The sequence below is a fragment of the Caretta caretta genome, chromosome 6 (genome assembly GCF_965140235.1).
Source record: "Caretta caretta isolate rCarCar2 chromosome 6, rCarCar1.hap1, whole genome shotgun sequence".
NCBI lineage: Eukaryota > Metazoa > Chordata > Testudines > Cheloniidae > Caretta > Caretta caretta.
The window spans coordinates 4,605,193-4,628,926 of NC_134211.1; the positions used below are offsets into that span (position 1 = coordinate 4,605,193).

General features: G+C 49.1%; 1 long non-coding RNA gene across 2 annotated transcripts; it reads left to right on the forward strand.

Annotated features, from left to right (window-relative positions):
- The first annotated feature begins 8,662 nt into the window (after nt 1–8,662).
- On the forward strand, nt 8,663–21,428 carry LOC125638279 (uncharacterized). Of its 2 annotated transcripts, none has more exons than XR_007357184.2 (3): nt 8,663–9,085; nt 17,702–17,869; nt 21,129–21,428. It is a non-coding gene; the product is annotated as an uncharacterized LOC125638279 (long non-coding RNA). The 2 variants fall into 2 exon arrangements; XR_012668798.1 differs by lacking the exon at nt 8,663–9,085 and adding an exon at nt 11,201–11,283.
- The last annotated feature ends 2,306 nt before the right edge of the window (nt 21,429–23,734 follow it).

A 23,734-nucleotide genomic window follows, 5' to 3' on the forward strand; every position in this document is an offset into this window, starting at 1 on the left:
GGGGGTTGGGGTGCAGGGTCTGGACAGGAGCTAGAATGAGGGAGGGGGCTCAGGGTTGGGGCAGGAGGTTTGGGTGTGGAGTGCTTACCTGGGCAGTTCCCATTTGGTGCTCAGGGTGGGGATGGGAATGTGGGGGGGGGTTTGCAAGAGTCAGGTCATGGGGTTTGGGGGGTGCAGGAGTCAGGGCTGGGGGTGTGTGAGGAGGGTGCAGGAGTCAGGGCAGAGGGCTGGGTATGTGTGGGGAGGGTGCAGGAGTCAGGGCTGGGGTTGTGGGGGGACTGGGTATGTGAGGGGGTGCTGGAGTCAAGGCTGAGGTCGTGTGGGGTGCAGGGGTCAGGGCAGAGGGCTGGGTGTGTGTGAGGGGGTTCAGGGGTCAGGGCAGAGGGCTGAGGTGTGTGGGGGGGGATGTAGGGGTCAGGGCAGAGGGCTGGGGTGTGGTCTAGGGTCGTGGGGGTGCTCCCAGCCCCCTGCCCTGAGTGGCTCACGGCAGGGGGCTGGAGGGGATATGCTGGGAGGGAGAGGAGGAGGGGCAGGAACCCAGCACGCTCGGAAAAGAGGCAGGGGAGGGGGGACCTTGCCTTCCCTGCAGCAGCAGCCGGCAGGACCAAGCTTCTTCACCCTGCCCCGTGGCGGGGGGGGGCAGGGGGTGGAGAAGAGCAGGCCGGGACAAGCAGGATTTTTAATGGCACGCTGCTGCCTGCCGGGGTCCCGGCCTGGGTTCGGCAGCAGGCTGAGCGGAGCCGGCGGCTGGGACCCGGCAGGCAGCAGCGTGTCATTAAAAATCGGCTCACGTGCCATAGGTTGCCGACCCCTGCATTAGGGAGTAAAGGCACGGGCAAGCACTGCTTCTGCACTTGATAAAGTGCAGGCATCTTTCTGTGTCTGATAGATTTAGGGTTACCTCCCTTCTCCTTCTTAAGGGTTTGAGAATGTTGCAGCTGCCTGAGGAATGTTGGGAGCTAAAGGATGCCTTTTTGGGTAACGTGGTGTTATCTCCCTCTCCCTTTCATTCCCAGCTGCACAGGCAAGTTTGGGGTCATGGCCCCTTCCTCCCTTCCCTGCAAACTGCTGATCCAAGGAGTTCATGACTGCAATTATAGCAAAGGAGCGTATCTTCAAAGTAAAACTTATCGGTAGAACATGCCAATGAGGTAAATAGTAATCAGGGGCAGGGATAATTATATTCAGTATAAGGTTATCAATATTCATTGTGTGGGCATTCATATTACTCCGTAAGGATATTGGGGGTGTTTGTAATAAATGTAGGGATTTACATCCTAATGTAAATAAAAAGAGAATGTTGTAACTAATCCAGCGCTTACTGGACAATTGCGTCCAGGGGAACAAGTACAGCAATAAAGAAGCCCATCTACTCAAATCCGCCTCTGGGTCAGCCTTTTCTTCTTCTCACACTTCGTACAATATTTGCTGCAAATATTGTATAACAGTGGTTGCAACAATGATCTATACGGTCATAGTTTATGTCAATAACATAATACCCTATTCAGGCAAAAATCCTGTTGGTTTCCAAGGAGTTTTGGCTGCATGGTTTTGTGGACTAGGGATTAAAAGGTCATTTCAAACTGCAACATGGCTACAGGCAACTGCGCTTGATTACTACAACTGTTTTCTACTTGATGCAGCACCAGCTGGTGAAATATGTAGGGAGGAAAGCTGAGAGTCAAAGGCCTGGTCTACACTGGGGGGGATCGATCTGAGATACGCAACTTCAGCTACGAGAATAGCGTAGCTGAAGTCGACGTATTTTAGATCGACTTGGAATCACGTACTTTGCATCCTCGCGGTGTGGGATCAACGACGGCTGCTCCCCCGTCGACTCCGCTTCCGCCTCTCAGCGTGGTGGAGTTCCCAAGTCGATGGCAGAATGATCAGGGATCGATTTATCGTGTCTACACTAGATAGATCGATCACTACCCCCCCTCCCCGAGAAAGAGAAAGTGAAAGACAGTTTTAAGTTTCATGTTCCTTGCTGACTGAAGCAGCATTTTCAGGAGTCGAGCTGTTTTCAGAAAGTCGTGCCTTGAGTTGATCTTTGAGCCTGCTTGTAAACAGACAGGCTGGAGTCTGGAATTCCCCTCAAGGGCGGAGCCCCACAAAGGCCTGGCCCAGCCCAAGGTCATGCTTCCTGTGAAGCTCAGGGGTTTGGCTGCATGATCATCAGGGCGATGCAAGGCACAGTTTGCAAAGTAACCCCCCTTTTTATTAAATAGAAAGAGGGCATCCTCTGCAATGAATTCGCTGCTTCAAGGCCTGCAGACCACCAAGCAATTTGCAGTAAGCATTAAAAAGCCAGACATCCCCTGTGACAACCATATCTCTCTTCTGCATTCCCCTAGGTAAACTGTCCCGAAATACAGAGTTCAAGTCCTGGTCCCGGGCTGACTGACTCCAGGACAGCATTTGTCCCGGATTCCCTGCGGCGGTGCTCTGCGCCTGCTTGAGGCTCAGGGGAAGCACCAGCCTCTTTCCGGTGGAGGAGGCTGAGATGGACCTTAGCCCCTCATCACCATGAGCCCCCCCCCGCTCCTCCTCTCCTAGCTGAGGCCCTGCCCCTGGCCAGGCTGGAAGCCAACCAGAGCTGGGCAGTGGTAAGAGCCGCCCAGGGAGCCCAAGCTGCTGTGGGGAGACTTGGACCCTCCACCTGCCCTTGGCCCATGGCAGGTGGAGGGTCCGGGGCTTCCCACAGTGGCCCGAGCTCCCTGGGTGGTTCTTACCAGGGCTCGACTCTGGCTTCCGTCCTGTGCAGGGCCTTGGAGGGGAGAGGGGGAAGCAGGGTTTCAGGGGAAGAGGAGGAGCAGGGGGCAGGGCGCCTGCCTGTGTCCCTCTTTTGCCTTTCGAAAAGGTGGTCACCCTATCACACGAGGTTTCCCTGTTGTAATCGACCACCTCCCACTGCTGTTAGAAGTACATACTCTGCCTTTAAGAGCAGGGCACATGCTAAGGAGAACTGGTTTGAAGCAGTCTAGCGGCAGCTTGCTCAGATACACAGCGAGGAGGCCATAGCTCTCCTCTGTAACTATGTTTTGGCTCTAACAGAGCCTTACTTCTAAGAGTCCAGACTTCGCCTCCTTCTTGTGACCCCACAAGACAACACACGGACCAACACCACATGCCTCCTCACTGCTTGCCCCTGGCACATATCACCTTACCACGACCCCATATTGCCAAAGCCTGCAGCATAACACACTCCCCCCTCTCCTGGGCACCAGCCAACATCTCTGGGCAGAGACTGGTGCTAGGGGCACTATTTAATAAAACAGCCAAAACGTCTGTTGCACCAGGGCACCAGGTTCCTGCTTCGTTCCTACTCGCTACTTAGCACCTCAGGCTAGATTTTGCTGTTTAGTCCCTAAACCGGCTACTGTGCCAGGGTGTAACTTTCCCTTAAGTTGTATAGTTCATTGATCTGCTGGAGCTGTCTCAGTTTTTTCTCAGGAATATCCACAATACCCCTCTCTGCCGAAAGCTTTTTTTCCCAAAGGGACAGCTGAGCTCCATAGTTTTCCCCTCTTTTGGCAGGAGCATTTAGCCAGTACTCAGCTCTTGTGGTTTATTTCTGTTAGAATATAAATGTCAGGTATGTCTGTGCTGCAATCATGTTCACTTACAAAGCATGTGCCCCAAAGCCTGGGTCACTGCATGCAGTCGGATCAAACAGGAGACGGTTTCCTTGATCGCAATTTCAAGCCTACCTTTCCGGCCATCACTGTTTCCAAACCCCGGCCAATGGGAGCTGCAGGGGCAGTGCCTGTGGGCACGGGCAGTGTGTGGAGCCTCTCTGGCCCCCCCATACGCCTAGGGGCCGCAGGGACCTGCCAGCCGCTTCGCAGGAGCCGCCTTAGATAAGTGCTGCCCGGACCCCACACCCCACATCATTGGCGCCAACTTCCCGGGCGCCGGTGGGGGTTCGCGCCCCTCCCGGCCCTGCCCCGACTCCACCCCTGCCCTGCCCCCATTCTAACCCCTTCCCCTGCCCTACCCCTCCCCACCCCCGGTCGCGCCGTGACTCCACCCGGGCCCCTCCCCCATTCCAACCCCTTCCCCAAAGTCCCTGCCCCAACTCCGCGCCCTCCCTGCCCCTATTGGACCTCCTTCCCCAAATCCCCACCCCGGCCCCGCCTCTTCCCCTGAGTGTGCCACATTCCCACTCCTCCCCCCTCCCTCCCACAGCTTGTTATGCCACGAAACAGCTGTTTTGTGGCAGCAAGCACTGGGAGGAAAATCGGGGAAGGTGTGCTCAGAGAAGGCGGAGGTGAGGTGGGGTGGGGCGGCAGGGCGGGGAGCTGCCGGTGGGTGCAGAGCACCCCCCCAGTTTTTCCCCGTGGGTGCTCCAGCCCTGGAGGACCCACGGAGTCAGCGCCTATGCCCCTCACCCCTTCCTGCATCCCGAACCCCTCGGCCCCAGCCCGGATCCCCTCCTGTATCTCAAGCCCCTCATCCTGGCCCCACACCAGAGCCTACACCCCAGCCAGACCCCTCACACCCCCTGCACCCCAACCCTCTGCACAGTCCTGAGCCCCTCCCACATCCTCACTCCAAACCCCTTGGCCCCAGCCTGGAGCCCCCTTCTGCACCCCAAACTCCTCAGCCCCGGCCCCATCCCACAGCTCGCAACCCCAGCCAGAGCCCTCACTCCCTCCCACACTGCAACCCCCTGTCCCAGCTTGGTGAAAGTGAGTGAGGAGGGATGGGAGATGGAGTGAGCAGGGGTGGGAACTCAGAGAAGGGGTGGGGCAGGACAAAGGTGTTCCATTTTGTGCCATTAGAAAGTTGGCAACCCTCGGGCTTGTCTACACTTAAAATGCTGCAACTGCACTGCTGTATCGTTTCAGTGAAGACACTCCCTATGCCGATGGGAGGGCTTCTGTACTGGGGGTGCACCCACAGACAGGATCTTTAGGGGAAGCATACTGCATTAAGGTTATGAATGGTTTATGTATCACTGTGGGCCATGGGGAAGATTTCCACAGTTCCTCCAGGAACTATAAACGGTGGGGAGGGCTGAGTAAGGTGATCACTCAGGTTGTAAGCACCTCCAGAGTGGCAGTCCCGGGTAGGCTTGCATACACTCATTCGGTCTGGATTTTCCAGAGGTCAACAGACATGGGGGGGGGGGCTGATAGCAAAAGGCTGTGTTTGAACTGACTTCCTGAGGAAATGGGGTGATGGAGACTTTTCTTTGAATTCACTTAGCTTGTTAAGTCAGGTGTTCGTTGCATTGTACGTTTTATTTCCTTGTAACCAATTCTGACTTTTATGCCTCATTACTTGTAATCACTTAAAATCTATCCTTCTGTACTTAGTAAACTTGCTTTATTGTTTTATCAACACCAGTGTGCTTTTACCCAAGTGTATAGGAAACACCATTTGGGATAACAAGATTTGTCCACATCATTTTCTATTAATAAAATGACGGACTTTCTCTGAGCTTGTGTTGTGCAGGACGGTACAAGACGCACATTTCCGGGGGCAAGTCTGGGACTGGGAATTTGCTGGTATTGCTCTGCTGTGTAACTCAACAGTGGCTGGTCCTAGCACTCACACAGTATATTTGGGAGTGATTTACATGCTGGAGGCTGTATGTGAGCAGACCAGGAGTGGTTGCTCTTACAGCAAAGCAGGGTAAAAGGCACCGCAGGCTGGAGGATTGAGGGGATACAGCCATTCACCAGTCCAGACTATACCCTGGGTAAAGTCACAATCCCTTATTAAAATATTGGGGTCCTAACTCAATGATAAGGCAGTTCTTATTTTATCCTAACTAGCTGGCTAACCCCCAACAAAACCTTCAGTTTATACAAGCAGCTAGACACTTTTGGGACTATACAAACAATATGTGATTACTGCTGTTATTTATGTTAGTAATACTAACCGACTTGCACGTTTGTGCCTTCCTTCGTATCTCCTCATGTGTTTAGTGCATCATCTGACAGCCTCAAGTATCTGAAATTGTGGCACGTTTCAACACACTGCATGTTAACCAGAGAATAGTCTAGTAGTGTCCCTTCGTTAGGCCCACAGACAGCTGAACGAAAAGAAGTCTGATTCCTCCTTTTTAACTAAAATAAACTACAGTCACGCACTCGCTACTTGATCCATTTAATAATGTTCTTATCTTATCTTAAATACAAGATCCATTATCTATTCTGAAAGCACACACATACACACACACACCCAGTTCTTACAACTGAATCCTTTATTTCTCTGACTCTGTCCTCTTGGTCTGTAAAGAGGCTCTTGGTCACTGTTTATACTTGGCTGCTCCTTGAGCTATCACTTTCGCTATGACTGGATGGGTGTAAAGGTGTATTGTGTGCAAGGAATGAGGCAGGGCTAGGAGATCCTTCATGCATATGTCAGAAAAGCCAGGGCTAGTTCTTCTGGTGTTTTGAACACTTGATTCCCTGTGCATATGATTAGATAATTCACCTTTACATCAGACATTCCAAACCCACGGGAAAAACGCAGAAATTGGGCTTGTTTTTGGCTTGTGAATTGCTCCCAGGAAAGGGTTGCAAGCAGGGGCAAGGAAGGGAGAGAGTCGGGGTGCACAGTGGGCCCACCCCAGTCCCAGACTGCACGCCAGGGGGAATCTAGTCACATAGAGTGTTGGGGTTCTTAGGGATTGGCTTGTTTTGAAATGGGATTAGCTTAATTTTTGGCTTATTGTGAAAGTCAGGGTGCTTATTTACTGCACGAAAGTTGGCAACTGTGCTTTACATACTGGACAATCCATTTAAATCCTTACACCAATACCCAACGCCAGCACAATATTGGAGGACTGTAAGTATTAGAGAAGCAGTGCTCATCCACAAAGTCTGTTTTACATTCTTAGAACTTGGCTAAAGGAGATTCTGGGGAGGTGACACGGGGGCAGAGAGAAGAAGAAGAAGAAGAAGATCCGATTGAAGATGCAGAGAAAAGTCTTCAAGCTATTTTGCCTTGAAAGTAATTTTTTTAGGCCAAATTTCCCCAGCTGGGGTTACACCCACAGAAACCCTGAGGGGAAGTTCTGGACTCTTCATAAAAGAAGCCCTGCGGAAAGGGGTTTGAGAAAACTTGAAGAAGCCAGATACCGTTGCCTCCTGGCTGCTAGGAAGAAAATTTACTTTCTCCTTTAAGGGTTGCCTATGGAGTGGTTTGTACTGAAAAATAGTTTTACTTTAAGCTGACAGAAGCCTCTAGTTTTGGGGTTCAGACTCCTGATAATCCTACAGTATCACTGTGGCTACTCTGTTCATATTATAACAGGAACAGCTGCTGCACCAACTTGCTCTCTTTTACTACCTCACCCTGCCTGGCAGGTGTAACCCTTCTGCCCGTCAGAGCTGGAAGCAACAAGGGCCGGGTTCAATATCTAGGGGATCCATTCCAATAACACAATGCAAACCGGCTCGACCCCCACCCAGTGACCTGGGACAAATAGATACCACCCCTGCTGGGTGCCTCCAAGAGGCAATACTTCCCCTCTTGCAAGCACATAGTCTGAGTGTAGCAAAAAGCCTTTTAATAACAGAGAGAAACAATGTGGCATTATGTTGGGGAAACACCACCAACAGGATTCATAACACAACCCATGAGCAAAAAACCCACCCCAAGCAAATGGGGACATGCCCCTTTCCCTTTGATTCTTGAGTCCAGCAACCCCAAATCACCCAAAGTCCCCAAAGTCCAATGACCCAAAAGTCTCTGTCCCTGGTCAGGGCAGCCCCAGAGTTCAAAAGTTTATCTACAGAGCTTTACCTCCCAACCTGGGTGGAGATGGGGTGGAGGTAAGAGGTGCCTTACATGATCTGAAGCTGACCGCCCCACAGCTCCATAGGCCTTCGCGCCGCTCTGCTCCACCAGCCGCCCCACGAACTGCTTCGCTCGGCTCTGTGACCCACACACAGCTCCTGCCATCCCATGAACTGCTCCACCAACCGGTCCACGAACTGCTCTGCATCCCACCAGCAGCTCCAGCCGTCCCACAAACTGCTCCACAATATATCTTCAGGCTCCCCCACTACTTAACACAACACTCAGTGATTTCAGCTCTTAGGTGAATTCAGCTTGTAGTAGGGGAGCCTCAGTGCTGGTGCACTATTAGCCCAAAGTGAGCTCAGCAGCCTGTAACTAGACTCCTAATGGAATCAAAATTAGCTCTGATATTCCACAGTGGAGAGAGGAGGAAGTGCAATTAGCAGATAAAGCCCTCCCCAAGGGGCCCACACCACCAAGTATTAATACTTATCCCCAGCCTCTCTCCATTCACAGAGTTTTGGAACCCATGACCCTTGACTAGTGAGTGCTACTTAGTTGATGGTGAGCCCCTCCATCATAACAAAAGGCCAAGTACAGTTCCCGTAATAACAATTTATTCTTCCCGCCCCAATGACAGAGACACTGGGGATCCCACAGCAGCCAAAGTGACCATTTGGGCAGCTATGGCCTCATTCTAGGTGGGGTGGGCGTGCCTATGAAAATGAGATCGGCCCCTGAAGTTCTTTTCCACAACTTGCCACACCTCACCACCAGATGTCAGAGTGGAGCTCATCCTGACACTGCTTACACAGGAATCTGTTGATTGGTGGTTCAGCCTTGTCACAGAGACACCGGGGCGATGCTCTGGAACTACTCCATACAAAGTCCGTCAGGACTCTGGTGGAGCCTCCTCTCTCTGACCATATTGTCTCCTGGGCAAGAAGGTTACACAGCATCCCCTTCCACACTGTGAACTTCTTGCAGTGAGTCCGCTCAGGCGGGGCTCCTAGGGAAGCCAGAGGGCCCTATACCCCAACTCCACAGTCAGAAATGACTCTCAGCCAACATAAAACAGAAGGATTATTAGTCGACAGGAACAAAGCATAGAACAAAACTTGTTTGCGCAGAAATCAGTGACTTTCACCCAAGTCCATCTTGGGGAGTCCTGGGCCAGGCGGCCTGGGCTCTCTCCCCTGAGCGACAATTTTTGGAGGGGTCTTTTCTGTCCCCTTTACCTCTCCAGCTAAGACTATGGAACCTCCTGGGAAAGATAATGAAGAGCCTGAACTAACATTTGTTCATCGAAAGGACGATATCACAGGTATTTCTGGGCAGCATTTTCATTTGTTATCAGCCTGATCACTTAGGTCCTTCCTTGTTTGTGGCAAACACGCTGCAGGGGTGGTGAAGGGGCATTGTCTCACCATTCTGAAATGGAATTGGAGTTTGTATAACCAGATGTTCAAGCCATTTTGAAGCATGACAGCAAAGCAGAAACTTAAAATCGTTATGTAAATGGCCCTAGTTTGAAACCTGCTATTGGGTGACTTTGCTCCTTGTAGTTTCCTGTTCAGCACACACGGCTCACTATAAAAAGCAGCCCGTAGGTGCATGCAGCATGCGTGGACACTCTTCTCCCACTTCTCTGGGGTGTCTGGAGAGAGGAATGGTGGAGAGAGGGGTGGCATTAGGGAAGCAGATGACGCCTTTAGAGCAGGGGCGGGCATACTTTTTGGCCTGAGGGCCACATTTGGGTGGGGAAATTGCATGCAGGGCTGGGGCAGGGGGTGTGGTGTTCAGGAAGGGGCTCAAGCAAGAGTTTGGGGTGCAGAAGGGGTTGGGGTGTGGGCTCCGGGGTGGCAGCGGCATGCACTGGGGTCAGGGCAGGCTCCCTGCTTGCCCTGGCCCCGTGCTGCTCCTGGAAGCGGCCGGCACCAAGTCCCTGTGGCCCCTGGGGAGGGTAGGGCAGAGGGCTCCGTGCGCTGCCCTCGCCTGTGGGTACCTCCCCCGAAGCTCCCATTGGCTGCAGTTCTCCGGAGCTGCAGGGGACAGTGCCTGCAGGTGAAGGCAGGGCACAGAGTCCTCTGCCCCCGCCTCCCCGCCAGGGGCCACAGGGATGTGGTGCCGGCCGCTTCTGGAAGCAGCGTGGGGCTGGCAATCCTGCAGGCTGGATCCAAAGCCCTGACAGGCTGGATTCGGCCTGTGGGCCGTAGTTTTCCCGTCTCTGCTTCACAGCCCACCTATGCTGTAGCCATAGATGTGGGGGGTGGGGATATGCCCCCTTTTACGAGCCTGGGACTCTGCCCATTCATGGCCAGGCTGGTGGATCAGAACACAGATCCTGCCCCAGCTAAGAAGTTGAAAGAGGGTATGAAAATGATCATTACTTTAAATTGAACTAATATAAAAGTATTTGGGTCAAAAGATGTAAAGAGCCCTTTGTCTGTATGAAACTCACAGAGGCGACAGTGAGGGGCATGCTGGGTCACGTGCCCCCCAGATTTGCTGGTTGGCTTGTACTGAGCCTTTTGTAAAAGGGGCTTAAGCATCGCTGCAGACAGCTCAATGGAGACCGCTGTTCAACATGTACAGTAGTCAAAAAGCCAGGAAAATGTCAGGACATCTAAGGAATGGGATGGAGACTATGACTATTATGGGGGAGACATCAGATAGCAATGTTAAAATAGCTTTACAAGTTCTTTTTCTTAGTGCGCGAGACAGTCAGTCTGAAGAGTTTCAGAGGAAGAAACAGTTTCAGTCTGAAGAAACGCTGTATTATTGCTAGTTTTGTGATGCAATCTCTTTTGGGTGGAGCTGTTGCAAGCACCAGGAGAGTTTCCCCTTCCTGTACCTGGCAATATTCTGGGGCGGGGGGCTGTACATGCTCTGTGCATTTTTATGACAGCCTAGCTGGCCTGAAGGAGCCAAAGGACCAGGAGGAAGAAGGCTCAGGAAGTCTGCGGTAGTGGGACTAGAACTCAGATCGTCCAACTCCCAATCTTTTGCTTTAACAACATCCTTTCTAAGTGGGAAAGCTGGGGAACAGGGAGGTCCTCAGGTCTTTGGGAAGGAGACAGAAGGCCCCTTTCCCCAAAGGGTAAAAAGAAAGAATGGTCTGAACCAAATAAGGAAAGCAGAAGGAGAAAATATTTAAATGTGTTAACACCAGTTTTTCAAAAGCACCCCAGGGTTTTAAAAGTGTAAGTCCCATGTGTCCCGCTGAAAGTCAATGAGACTTGAGTCCCTAAATCCCTGAGGAACTTTTGTAAATATCAGTACTTAGACACATCCTGTGCCAGTTACTTCAGTGCTGGGTGGGGAGGGTGCAGAATCTCCCCAACCAAAGATCCAGACTTGATAAACACACTCAGTTTTGAGAGGATTTTTACGTTAATTCAGCTAGTGTCTCCTGGCTTGTCAGGTGATGATGATGATGATGTAATGAGGGTGGAAATGTCTTGTGGACAAGCTATGGTTCCTGCTTCCTTAACAGCTTGGTGCCGAAGTCTGTTAGACCAGGTAAGAGAACACCGAAGGCAGTCAGAAAAGCCATACTACGTGTTTTTAATATATTTGGATTCTTCCAGAGATATCTCCCTTGATATATTGAAATGTTCTGTCAAGTGGGAAAACTGTCTTCAGCTGGTAATGTGGGGCATTCTGAGGCCTTGGCTACACTTGTGAGTTAGTGCACAGTAAAGGAGCCCTGGGCGCACTAGCCGACGCCCCGACCACACTGGCAAGGCACGTAGAGTGCTCCTGGTACTTCACCTCGGCGAGAAGATTACCGCCGGGTGCGCCTTGGCTACCACGCCCGGGCCTCAGCGTGGACGAGGTGTTGCATTACTGCGCTCTGATCGGCCTCTGGAAACGCCCCATCATCCCCTTCAGTCAAGGGGCCACTCTTGCCATTGTTGTGAACTCGGCTGTAGGAATGCGGATGTGCCCTGTCAAAGCTCCGTTTCTGACAGCCGGCTGCTTATCTGCTCCAGGACAAAGCAACCATTACTGTGGAATGGGGTGTGTGTGAGTGAGTGTGAGAGAGAGAGGCGGGGGAGTCTGCTGCTGTCTGAACTTACAAGACAGCACATTGATACGCTCTCAGCCCCTCCCAAACCCACTCTCTCCCCCCCATACACGCAACACACTCCACCCCACCCCCCATTTGAAAAGCACGTTGCAGCCACTTGCGTGCTGGGATAGCTGCCCATAATGCACCGCTCCCAATGCCGCTGCAAGGGCCACAAATGTGGCCATGCCAGTACACTGGCAGCTGTCCGTGTGGACAGACTGCAGGGCTTTCCCGATTGCGCTCGCCGAAGGCTGGTTTAACTCAAAGCGCTCTACAGCTGCAAGTGTAGCCAGGCCTTGAGACCATTTACTGTTATTCCCCTCCCATCCCGTGCTTCCCTCCCCACCCAGGAGAAATAAGCAACTACCTGTGATGCAAAGAGATCATTCTTTCCAGTGACAAGAGAACTTCAGAACATTCAAAGGGTCCATTGCAAATAAACAACTGAAGTCCAGATGCTATTTTTAAAGCCTTTGAGTTCTTCGAACGTTTTGAGTCTGCAAAATTGGGCTGGAAATGTGACAAGAGATCCAGCAATTCCTGGTCTGGGTTGGAAAAGCTGTACGAACAGCCTTTTGAACATTGTGTTGGTACTTTGGGTTGTAATGATATTGTAATGGAAGGGGTACACAAAGCAATGAGGTGAGATCACATTATATACAAAACACTGAACACAGCCAGAGCCCTGACACAGCAGTCACTGACTTCCTTAGAGCTGGCAACAGGCAGCTCCACCTGCCACCCCATTTGCTTTCAATTCCCACTCCCTGCCAGCACCTAGAAGTCTCCCTCCCACTAACAGCCAGGTAAAAGAGGAACTCCGTCAAATGGAGAAGATGCATGTAACTTTCCAAGTAGATATTCCAGCAGAATGGTGTGCTAGTGACAGGCCCAAAACCCAAAGATTCAGATCCATGTACAATTTTTTAAGCTTAATGAGAATCTCTGAGGGAAGAGACATGTACCTCAATGTGTAGAACATACGTTAGAACAACTTGCAATCCTGCATCTTGGCAGGGGGTTAGACTAGATGATCCCTGCAGTCCCTTCTAACCATATGGTTCTATGATTCTATGAATCTGGAGACACAAAAGTCCTCTCAAAATGCCATGCCCAGTTGCAGTTCTTTTGAGTAGCCATAGACTCTACACTACTAATTACTTCTATTACACCATTTGGAAATTTTTGTTTTAGTCAACATCCATTCGGCATATCATCTGCCTTTGAACACTTTCAAAGGAAGATGAACCTTTCCAGGAATTATGACTTCTGCCAAATCATAGAATCCTAGAAGATATTAGGGTTGGAAGGGACCTCAGGACGTCATCTAGTCCAATCCCCTGCTCAAAGCAGGACCAACAACAACTAAATTATCCCAGCCAGGGCTTTGTCAAGATGGGCCTTAGAAACCTCTAAGGGTGGAGATTCCCCCACCGCCCTAGGGAACCCATTCCAATGCTTCACCGCCCTCCTAGTGAAATAGTGTTTCCTAATATCCAACCTAGACCTCCCCCACTGCAACTTGAGACCATTGCTCCTTGTTCTGTCATCTGCCACCACTGAGAACAGCTGAGCTCCATCCTCTTTAGAACCCCGTCAGGCAGTTGACGGCTGCTAACAAATCCCCCTTCACTCTTCTCTTCTGCAGACTAAACAAGCCCAGTTCACTCAGCCTCACCTCATAAGTCAATATGCCCCAGCCCCCTGATCATTTTCATTACCCTCCGCTGGACTCGCTCCAATTTTTCCACATCCTTTCTGTAGTGGGGGGCCCAAAACTGGACACAATACTCCAGGTGTGGCCTCACCAGTGCCCAACAGAGGGGAATAATCACTTCCCTCGGTCTGCTGTCAATGCTCCTACAAACGCAGCCCAGTATGCCGTTAGTCTTCTTGGCAACAAGGGCACACTGCTGACTCATATGCAGCTTCTCATTCACTATAATCCCCAGGTCCTTTTCTGCAGAACTGCTGCTTAGCCAGTCGGTCCCCAGCCTGTAGCGGTGCATGGGAGTCTTCCATCCTAAGTGCAGGACTCTGCACTTCTCCTTGTTGAATCTCAGATTTCTTTTGGCCCAATCCTCCAATTTGTCTAGGTCACTCTGGACCCTATCCCTACCATCTAGCATTTCTACCTCTCCCCCTAGCTTAGTGTCATCTGCAGATGACACTAGAAGTGGTTCGGGACTATTTAGAAAAACTGGACGTGCACAAGTTCATGGGGCCGGATGTGTTGCATCCGAGAGTGCTAAAGGAATTGGCGGATGTGATTGCAGAGCCATTGGCCATTATCTTTGCAAACTCATGGCGATCGGGGGAAGTCCCGGAAGATTGGAAAAAGGCTTATGTAGTGCCCATCTTTAAAAAAGGGAAGAAGGATGATTCTGGGAACTACAGGCCGGTCAACCTCACCTCAGTCCCTGGAAAAATCATGGAGCATGTCCTCAAGGAATCAATTCTGAAGCACTTAGACGAGAGGAAAGTGATCAGGAACAGTCAGCATGGATTCACCAAGGGAAAGTCATGCCTGACTAATCTAATTGCCTTCTATGATGAGATAACTGGTTCTGTGGATGAAGGAAAAGCAGTGGATGTGTTATTCCTCAACTTTAGCAAAGCTTTTGACACGGTCTCCCACAGTATTCTCGTCAGCAAGTTAAAGAAGTATGGGCTGGATGGATGCACTAAAAGGTGGGTAGAAAGTTGGCTAGATTGTCAGGCTCAACGGGTAGTGATCAATGGCTCCATGTCTAGTTGGCAGCCCGTATCTAGCGGAGTGCCCCAAGGGTCGGTCCTGCGGCCGGTTTTTTTTCAATATCTTCATTAATGATCTGGAGGATTGTGTGGATTGCACCCTCCGCAAGTTTGCGGATGACACTAAACTGGGAGGAGTGGTAAATACGCTGGAGGGCAGGGATAGGATACAGAGGGACCTAGACAAATTGGAGGATTGGGCCAAAAGAAATCTGATGAGGTTCAATAAGGACAAGTGCAGAGTCCTGCACTTAGGACGGAAGAATTCAATGCACCGCTACAGACTAGGGACCGAATGGCTAGGCAGCAGTTCTGCAGAGAAGGACCTAGGGATGACAGTGGATGAGAAGCTGGATAGGAGTCAGCAGTGTGCCCTTGTTGCCAAGAAGGCCAATGGCATTTTGGGGTGTATAAGTAGGAGCATTGCCAGCAGATAGAGGGACGTGATCGTTCCCCTCTATTAGACATTGGTGAGGCCTCATCGGGAGTACTTTGTCCAGTTTTGGGCCCCACACTACAAGAAGGATGTGGAAAAATTGGAGAGAGTCCAGCGAAGGGCAACAAAAATGATTAGGGGACTGGAACGCATGACTTATGAGGAGAGGCTGAGGGAACTGGGATTGTTTAGTCTACGGAAGAGAAGAATGAGGGGGGATTTGATAGCTGCTTTCAACTACCTGAAAGGTGGGTCCAAAAAGGATGGATCTAGACTGTTCTCAGTGATAGCAGATGACAGGACAAGGAGTAATGGTCTCAAGTTGCAGTGGGGGAGGTTTAGGTTGGATATTAGGAAAAACTTTTTCACTAGGAGGGTGTGAAACACTGGAATGTGTTACTTAGGGAGGTGGTGGAATCCCCTTCCTTAGAAGTTTTTAAGGGCAGGCTTGACAAAGTCCTGGCTGGGATGATTTAGTTGGGATTGGTCCTGCTCTGGGCAGGGGGTTGGACTAGACGGCCTCCAGAGGTCCCTTCCAACTCTGTTATTCTATGATTCTATGAGATGACACTGTGGATAAAATGGATACATGCAAATTCTCAAGGGACAAAATGAAGTTTTTAGATCAAATTATTGATGAGACGTGGTCAAAGTGGACCCAGAAAGTGTGCAAACAATAACCCAGGGTGAGCATAAGAATTTTAGAGACATACCTAGATCTTATGGACATGAATGACCCATGCAGGGAAGTACCCTACCTAGCAGAAAGTCAAAATTCTTGACTCTGCTCTCTTGAGGAACAAAAAGATCCTGGTACTGTAGACCTATACAGAGCTAAGTACACTCAGAGATAAAATAAAGCTTGAGCACCTTGCCACATTTAGTTTTCCATAGCCCAAATAAACACCAGTTTCAGCCAATGCATTATCCTACGGACCTGATGTAGTCCTCCCTCAGGTACAGGCGCCAACTGTTTGCGGCACTGGTGGGTGCTCAGCCCCACCCCCCTGCCCCGGCCCTGCTCCGACTCCATGCCTGCCCCCAGTCCAACCCCTTCCCCGAATCCCCACCCCGGCCCCGCCTCTTCCTCGAGCGCTCCGCATTCCCCCTCCTCCTCCGTCCCTCCCAGCACTTGCTGCCGCAAAACAGCTCTTTTGTGTGGCAAGCGCTGGGATCTAGAGCCTCGGTGCGCTCAGGGATGGAGGCGGAGGCGAGCTGGGGAGGAGTGGGGAGGGGAGCTGCCGATGGGTGCAGAGCACCCACCAATTTTTCCCTGTGGGTGTTCCAGCCCCAGAGCACCCACGGAGTCGGCGCCTATGCCTTCAGTCTTCTATAAATATGGCACCCAGGGGGACATGCCTCACAAATACTCCCCAACACACCTGCAGTGTGGATCTCGCTTCCTCTAAAGGCTTAACCACATAGAGGTTTAACAAGTCTGCTACAGCCCCTGAGCTAACAGACATTGGTCAGGCAGCAGAAGCTCTTCCTTTTAGATGCAGAGGTTCCTGGATTCTGTTCCCCACTGCCAACAATCCACCCAGGAGCACTGCGTTACAAGAGGCAGCTTGTAGTTGGCCCTGAGTTATATGGCTCCTGAAGATGGGCTTCCCCAGCCAGAGGAATGCATAACAAGAAGTAGATGAATGCCCCCGAAAGTTATGATCCACTGCAAAAAGGGATGGGGAAAAGAATAAAAATTCAGATCATGTTATCAAGCCGTGTTGAGCACTTTCAGATGATCCTAACATAAATCAATATGTTGCTGAAGAGGCCCAGAGCAGCTATCCCGAAATCAACGCAAAAGCACATTCTCAAACTGCACGAGGACTACCGTGTTCTTCATGAGTCCTGCTTCCTAAATCTCAGTCTTTTGGTGCCGTGCATGCTGGTTCAGTGAGCTAGTCTTAAGTTTAAGAAAGAAGGCAGGCTGAGTGGATGAGAACCTGAAGTTCCTCCACACCAAGGAGAGCATCAGGTGGATTAAACAGCCAACTGCGGCTGGAATTGCTCTTTGCAGTTTTCCAAGCTCTGCACATACAGAACAGATGAGAACAAAACAGGAGACAGACAAAACAGGGAAAGAAATGTTAAATACTAAAAGAAAGAAGAGTAATTTTATAAGTAGCCCCACAAAACAGCACACACGGCCAGAATGGAGACCACAATCAGAGTCATCAAAGCAATTTTTCTTCAAATCACTGATTCCCCCCCATTTAAATATGAGCTTTTCCCCGTGACTTTGTTCTTTTTGCTTCAGGAAATATTTCACAAATATACTCCTTTAAATACATTTATAAATATTTCACTTGGTGATGACTCAGTGACACATTCATAAACCTCAGATTAGCAAGTTATTTAAAAAAACCCAACCTTCACTTCCCATTAAGGTTATGACCATATATACTTCAACAAAGTGAGAGAAATTAAGAATTAAGCTGCTCCAGAAATCAGAGAAAGCACCATTTTTTTCTGACTGTTTTTATCACTTCCATCACTGGAATCACCACCTCCAGAATCTCCACTAGACCACTAGACCCAAGTTCCAAACAAGTAAAACAAACAACTCTATTAAGATGGAGTTAACGCTGACCTTAAGAGTGGTTTGTAATATGGCACAGGTTTCCAATTTCACAGCTTTGCCTCTTTTACTTCTCTGCTTTCCTGGCCTACAGGGTCACTTGAGGTTTCACTGCCCTGCTGATGTTAATGGGGAGAAATGTGGGAAGGAATGGTCCTATCCGGAAGTCCGTCGGAATGCTTCACTCACTGAAAAAGAGCAACAGAACTTTGAAGAAAAACTTGCAAAGTTTGCAGCTAAATATTACCATGACTTCAAAGAGGTGAGCACGGATCCCTGCTGCTCCTCTCCTCTTTCACACCTCTGCCTTTGTTTTATTCATGATGGCACCTTGTAGATAACAGTGAAGCTGAGCTGCTCCTGCTGGTGCTGTTGCGGCAGCTTCCATGTTGCGCCATGACAGTGATGCTGCCGGTTACTGATCCAGGGCATCCCAAGGAGAAGACATCCTGTATCCAGCTGTTCCTCTGCCCAGCCTCACATAGCCCACATCCCTAACAGAGCAGGGGGACATGTGCAGGAGATGGAGCTTAAAAAAAAACCAGACAACCATTTGGGAAAGTTATCTTCATACACAGCAGACAGAGAACGGTCTATCTCCTGAAAGGTGACCTGCAGAGGAAAGCACTATTTCAAGGGCCTCTGTACATTCCCATTCATGGGATGGTGTGCCTGACAACTCAAGTTTCCAGAACCTTCTGGAAAGCTGTGTCCATTGGGCCTCCACAAATGCCTTAGATAGGTTGATAGATTTTGTCAGACTTTGGTGTGCACTGTGCATGCAGGGCTCTTAAGCCTAGAAAAACACCTGTGCTTACTCCCCTTCCATCTTCTTGGAGCTGGATTCATCTTTTCTGCCTTGGGGTGATCCATGCTCCAGCACAGTGCTCATTTGCCAGACGTTTACCCCTCAAGCTTCCTGGAATGGCAGCCAGGCCTATCTTACTGGGGAAACCCTTAAGGCCAAGGCAGGCCCTCTTAAAGATAAAGATGCTGTGAAGGGCCCAGGACGACCCTTTTCAGCACCAACACCCATGTTCTTACAATGGGCTAAGCCATCACCTCCAGCCTTGGCGTCTGCACTGACCTCCAAGCAGCGTTCCAGTGCAGGGCTATGGAAGTCTCCCTAATGTGGGAGTCCCAGGTATGGCCTGGTTCATCTCCCACTAACCCTGTCCACTTCTGCTAGGGTTCAGTGCCAAGCCTCCTTTTAAGGTCCTGACTTCACCAACGCACATGTCCTTCTGTAGGCAGAGCTGTCCCTCAGCCTTTCAGCACAGGTCTCTCTAGGTGTCTCGAACACGGACAGTTCCAGGAGTAGCTAGGGAGAAGGGTTTCAGAGCGGGAACCGTGTTAGTCTGTATCAGCAATAACAAATATGAGTTCTTGTGGCACCTTAGAGACTAAAAAATTTATTTGGGCATAAGCTTTTGTGGGCTAAAACCCACTTCATCAGATGCATGGAGTGAAAAATACAGTAGGCAGTTTATATATATTACCCTGTTGCCAATTCCGTCCGCATATCTATTCAAGGGACACCATCATAGGACCTAACCACATCAGCCACACCATCAGGGGCTCGTTCACCTGCGCATCTACCAATGTGATATCTGCCATCATGTGCCAGCAATGCCCCTCTGCCATGTACATTGGCCAGACTGGACAGTCTCTACACAAAAGAATAAATGGACACAAATCAGACATCAAGAATTGTAACATTCAAAAACCAATTGGAGAACACTTCAATCTCCCTGGACACTCAATAACAGACTTAAAAGTGGCCATTATTCTACAAAAAACCTGCAGTTTCAAGGAGAAACTGCAGAACTGGAATTAATTTGCAAACTTGACACCATCAAATTAGGCCTGAATAAAGACTGGGAGAGGCTGGGTCACTACAAAAAGTAATTTTCCCTCTGTTAATATTCACCCCTTCTTGTCAACTGTTGGGAATAGGCCACTTACACCTTGATTGACTTGGCCTTGTTAGCACTGAGCCCCCCAGCTTGGTAAGGCAACTCCTATCTTTTCATGTGCTGTAATATATATACCTGCCTTCTGTATTTTTCCACTCCATGCATCTGATGAAGTGGGTTTTAGCCCACAAAAGCTTATGCCCAAATAAATTTGTTAGTCTCTAAGGCGCCACAAGGACTCCTCATTGTTTTTAGGGAGAAGGGTGCACTCCTGTCAAGTAGGAGTTCACCACCACTGTTTACGGAGGCCAGGGATCTACTGCTTAATATACTGCAAGCCACTCTTCAGGACAGGATTGTCCTATATATCAGCCAGGAGCTTCTGGCTCCTGAGAAGGGGAGCTGGCTGACAGTAAGGAATGGCCGATGTAAGGAATGGCCGATGTAAGGAATGCAGTGTCTACACAGACACTGTGTCGCCCTAGCTGCACCGACATAAGCCCTATGCCTTTTGTTGAGGTGGTTTTATTATGTCAACGTAGCAGGGGAGTTACATCAGCAGGAAGAGCATTTCAGTGTGTACACCTCCACTGTTTTGTCGACAAAAAAGTCAGCTTTTGTTGACAAAACTGTATAGTATAGAAAAGGCCTAAGACTTGATGTTCTTGATATTTCTGTGGCAAATAATCAAAAACAATAAGTGTTTCTGGAGAGGAAAATACCCTTTCAGACCTTCATTATAAATCATAAAGAAGTCAAAAGGGCACTGTGGTGTGCGGGACTCACCCCTGCAGCACCTCCTGCCGGTCTCTCAGGGAATTAGCTCTTCCGGCCTTCGGAGCACCTTTTGCAGGCTGCTGGCCCCCACATCCTTCTTGAACCCCAGTGCCCCTTTTACCCAGGGTGCTTCCCCCTGATAGTTCCCCCACAGATCTCTGGGTCTCCCCTCCCTGGGGAACCCCCACCCACTATCCCCACCTCACCTCAGTCTTTGGCTACTGCCAGTCACCGCTGAGCCCCCGCACACTGAGGCGGACTGCAGTGTATAAGCCAATCATCACAGGCAAGGGGGGTTTGGACCTGCTGCTGCTGCTGCCTCTGCCTACCCATGGGCTTCCCCCCTGCAACCCCAGGACCCTTTTCGGCTTTACACTAGGCCTGCAGCCTGGGGGGTTTCCAGGCTGAAGCTCCCCAGCTCCTCCGGCCTTCCCCCAGCCCTGCTCCACCTTAGGTACCCTTGTCCACTCCCCAGCAGCCAGGCCCATCTCCCTCCCCAGCTAGAGGAGACTGTCTGCTCCTGGCCCACTGCCCTCTTATAAGAGCCAGCTAAGCCCTGATTGGGGCGTGGCCACAGCTGAGCCTGCTTCCCCCCAGTCAGCCTGGGAACTGGTTGCTCCCAGCCACAGGCCTCTCCTGGGCTGTTTTAAGCCCTTTAAGGCTGGAGTGGGTGACCACCCCGCTGCAGGCACACACTCATCTTTATGGGTGATCTGTAAAATGGGAAGGAACTCCAGAAGTGATGTAAATACCATTTTGTGTCACTTTCTTTTTAAAAAGGATGGAGTAACATTCTCACTCACATCTGAAATTTGTTTTTTCTCTAAGTGTCCCAACTGCAAAAGCTTTGTGGAACGCCGTGATCTGAAAAACCTGAGGGTGGTCTGTATCCTCTGCCATTCGCTGAAGGGGGACGTCTTTGAGTTCTGCTGGCAGTGCCTGAAGCCCTGGAAAGGTGCTGGAGCACCCTCTGAGAGGTGTGAAAATGAGGGATGCAAGAACCAGTCCCTGGAAGTCTTAGCAAACTGCAAGCTGAAGGATCTTCCACGAAGTGAAATAAAAAACTGTCCCTCCGTCCGTGCTTGTCCCACCTGTGGGAGACTCATTGAGCACATAGAAAAGTGCGAATATATTGTATGTCCACAATGTCAAGTTGAATTTTGTTTCGCTTGCCTTGAAATTGCTCGTAACTGCCGAGCCAGCAAAGGTGGTGCCTATTTTAAATACTGTGCAAAGCCACTAGCTCCAAAACAAACACAAATTCCGGTATGGGCTCAGAAATAAGCAACATTGTTCCAGCCACACAGGCCAGGGACATTGGGAAAATGCCCCAGGGTCAGTACCCAGCTCCACGCAGTACTCCCGAATGCTACGTTATCCCTCCTGTCAAATTAAGCTTGATGGACAGATAAGAGATTGATAGAGAGTCAGGACAAGCCCATCCCCTCCAATGACATTTTTTCCAGGAAGGATAGTGTGTGTTGGGGGGGATATTATAGGTCTGCTACACCTGATATTTAAGCCATATGTGAAAAAAGAAAAATGCTTGTAATCTAAAATTTATATGCCATTTTTGTAGCTTGTTTATGATACTGGAGAACCCATGTAATTAACAGATACTTAGATTTTGCTGGTTCATAAATTCATAATCATAATTATATTTCCCCTCTCTACAAGGTGGCTAAGACTGAACCAAACTTGAACAAAACCAAATACAAATGTTTTTGTTTTCATAGGCTTAGGATAAAGAGGTTCGATCTTGGCTTTTAAAGTATTTTGTCTAACTGAATGAAAAAACACTCTTTCTGTGCAGTCCTCCAACCTTCCCCACAGGGACAGGGGCTTGTGAAACATGTCCAGCTTTTCACACACAGTACTGCAATCTAACACGCACAACCTGGGGAGTCCCTCTTGAACCCAGTATTAATCAATCTTACTCTTTTCATGGGTAAGAAAGTTCAGGTTTGCCATTCATTGGGAATAGCGGGGGCTGGTTAAGACAAACCAAACATACCAAATTTCTAAATATAACCCATTGTGAAGCTGTGAATAAATTGGTCTATGTACAATGTGTTATGCTGGCCTCACTGTGGAAGTAAACTTATGGGTCTTCTTTATTCCAGTACAGCAATATTCTCTGTTCAGTGTTAGAAGAACGTGGTTCTTAGATATCCACTACTGTCACATTATAGTAGACTCTTCATAGTTAAGACTGTAGTTAGCATTTCCCTGCAAGACGGATTTTGGTTTGCTTTGAAACGCCAAAAAAAAAATTTCTTGCTCTCAGAGGTTTAGCATTAAAGCTCATTGACAAATTAATTGACTCCTGTTCTAAAAATGTTGAATAAATTGAATTAGATCTTTGAGATTTTAAAATGACACTTCTAGGAAGTTTTGGTGAAATGTAATGTTTGTGCCCGTCTACTAGCAGAATGCTATCTGCTCACAGTATGCTTGAAATTGTGTGAGGCAAGAGGATATGACTAGAACTGGTCAGATATTTTTCTTCCTGTGCAAAATTTCACCACCACAAAAAAATTCATTTTTTGTCAATGTTTTCTGCTAAACATTTCATTTTGTGAAAAACTGAAAAATTAAACTTTTGAGGTTTGGGCTGAGAACGTTTTGGTTTTCAGTGAATAAGTTTGTAATTTTCCACAGAAAGCAGACACATTCCATGGAAAACTCGGGTTAGTTGAAAACCCAATTTTCTGTCAAAAAACAGTTTTGACTGAGATTTTTTGACCATTCCTAGATAACTCCAAGCCTGCTCACCATTGCTTTTGGTCCATGTACAGCACTTAGGAACACAGGAAATACAAGCTATCTACATGCAGAGAGATTGGATTTAGACAATGATTCATGCCACACGGGGATTCTAAGTGCAGGTCTAGTAAAATGTTAACGGAACTCTCATTATTTGAAAATTAGAAATGATTCGCTACCTCTGTAGTCTACAGTCAAAAGGACGAACAGGATTTATTCCCATAGTCCTAGAGCTGGCAAAGTCTTTCAAGGACAAAAACAAAAGAGAGTGGGGTGATGCTTTGCTTGTGCAGAGAGCACAAATCAATGACAATCAAATATACAGTCAATTTTGATGGATAGTTTTCTAACAATTTTAGAGCTTCTAGGGGCATATGGATTGTATTGTTTATAGCCAATATTAAGTTGCCACTAACTCTTACACGGTAATGCTCTGTACGCTCCATCCAATTTGTTTAGCTCCCCATTCAGCAAAGGACGTAAGCTCATGCTTCCTCTTATTTACAAATACTTTAATTCTTCATTTCTTTGCTTTTAAGACGTCATATATTTTATATTGCTCAAATATATATCAGATACAGTATAATAAATGTGTGTTTCAGCACAACATTGTTGTCACTTAGTATCCTTAACTTTTTTAAATCGGTTTTGTTTTAAGTAATACAATA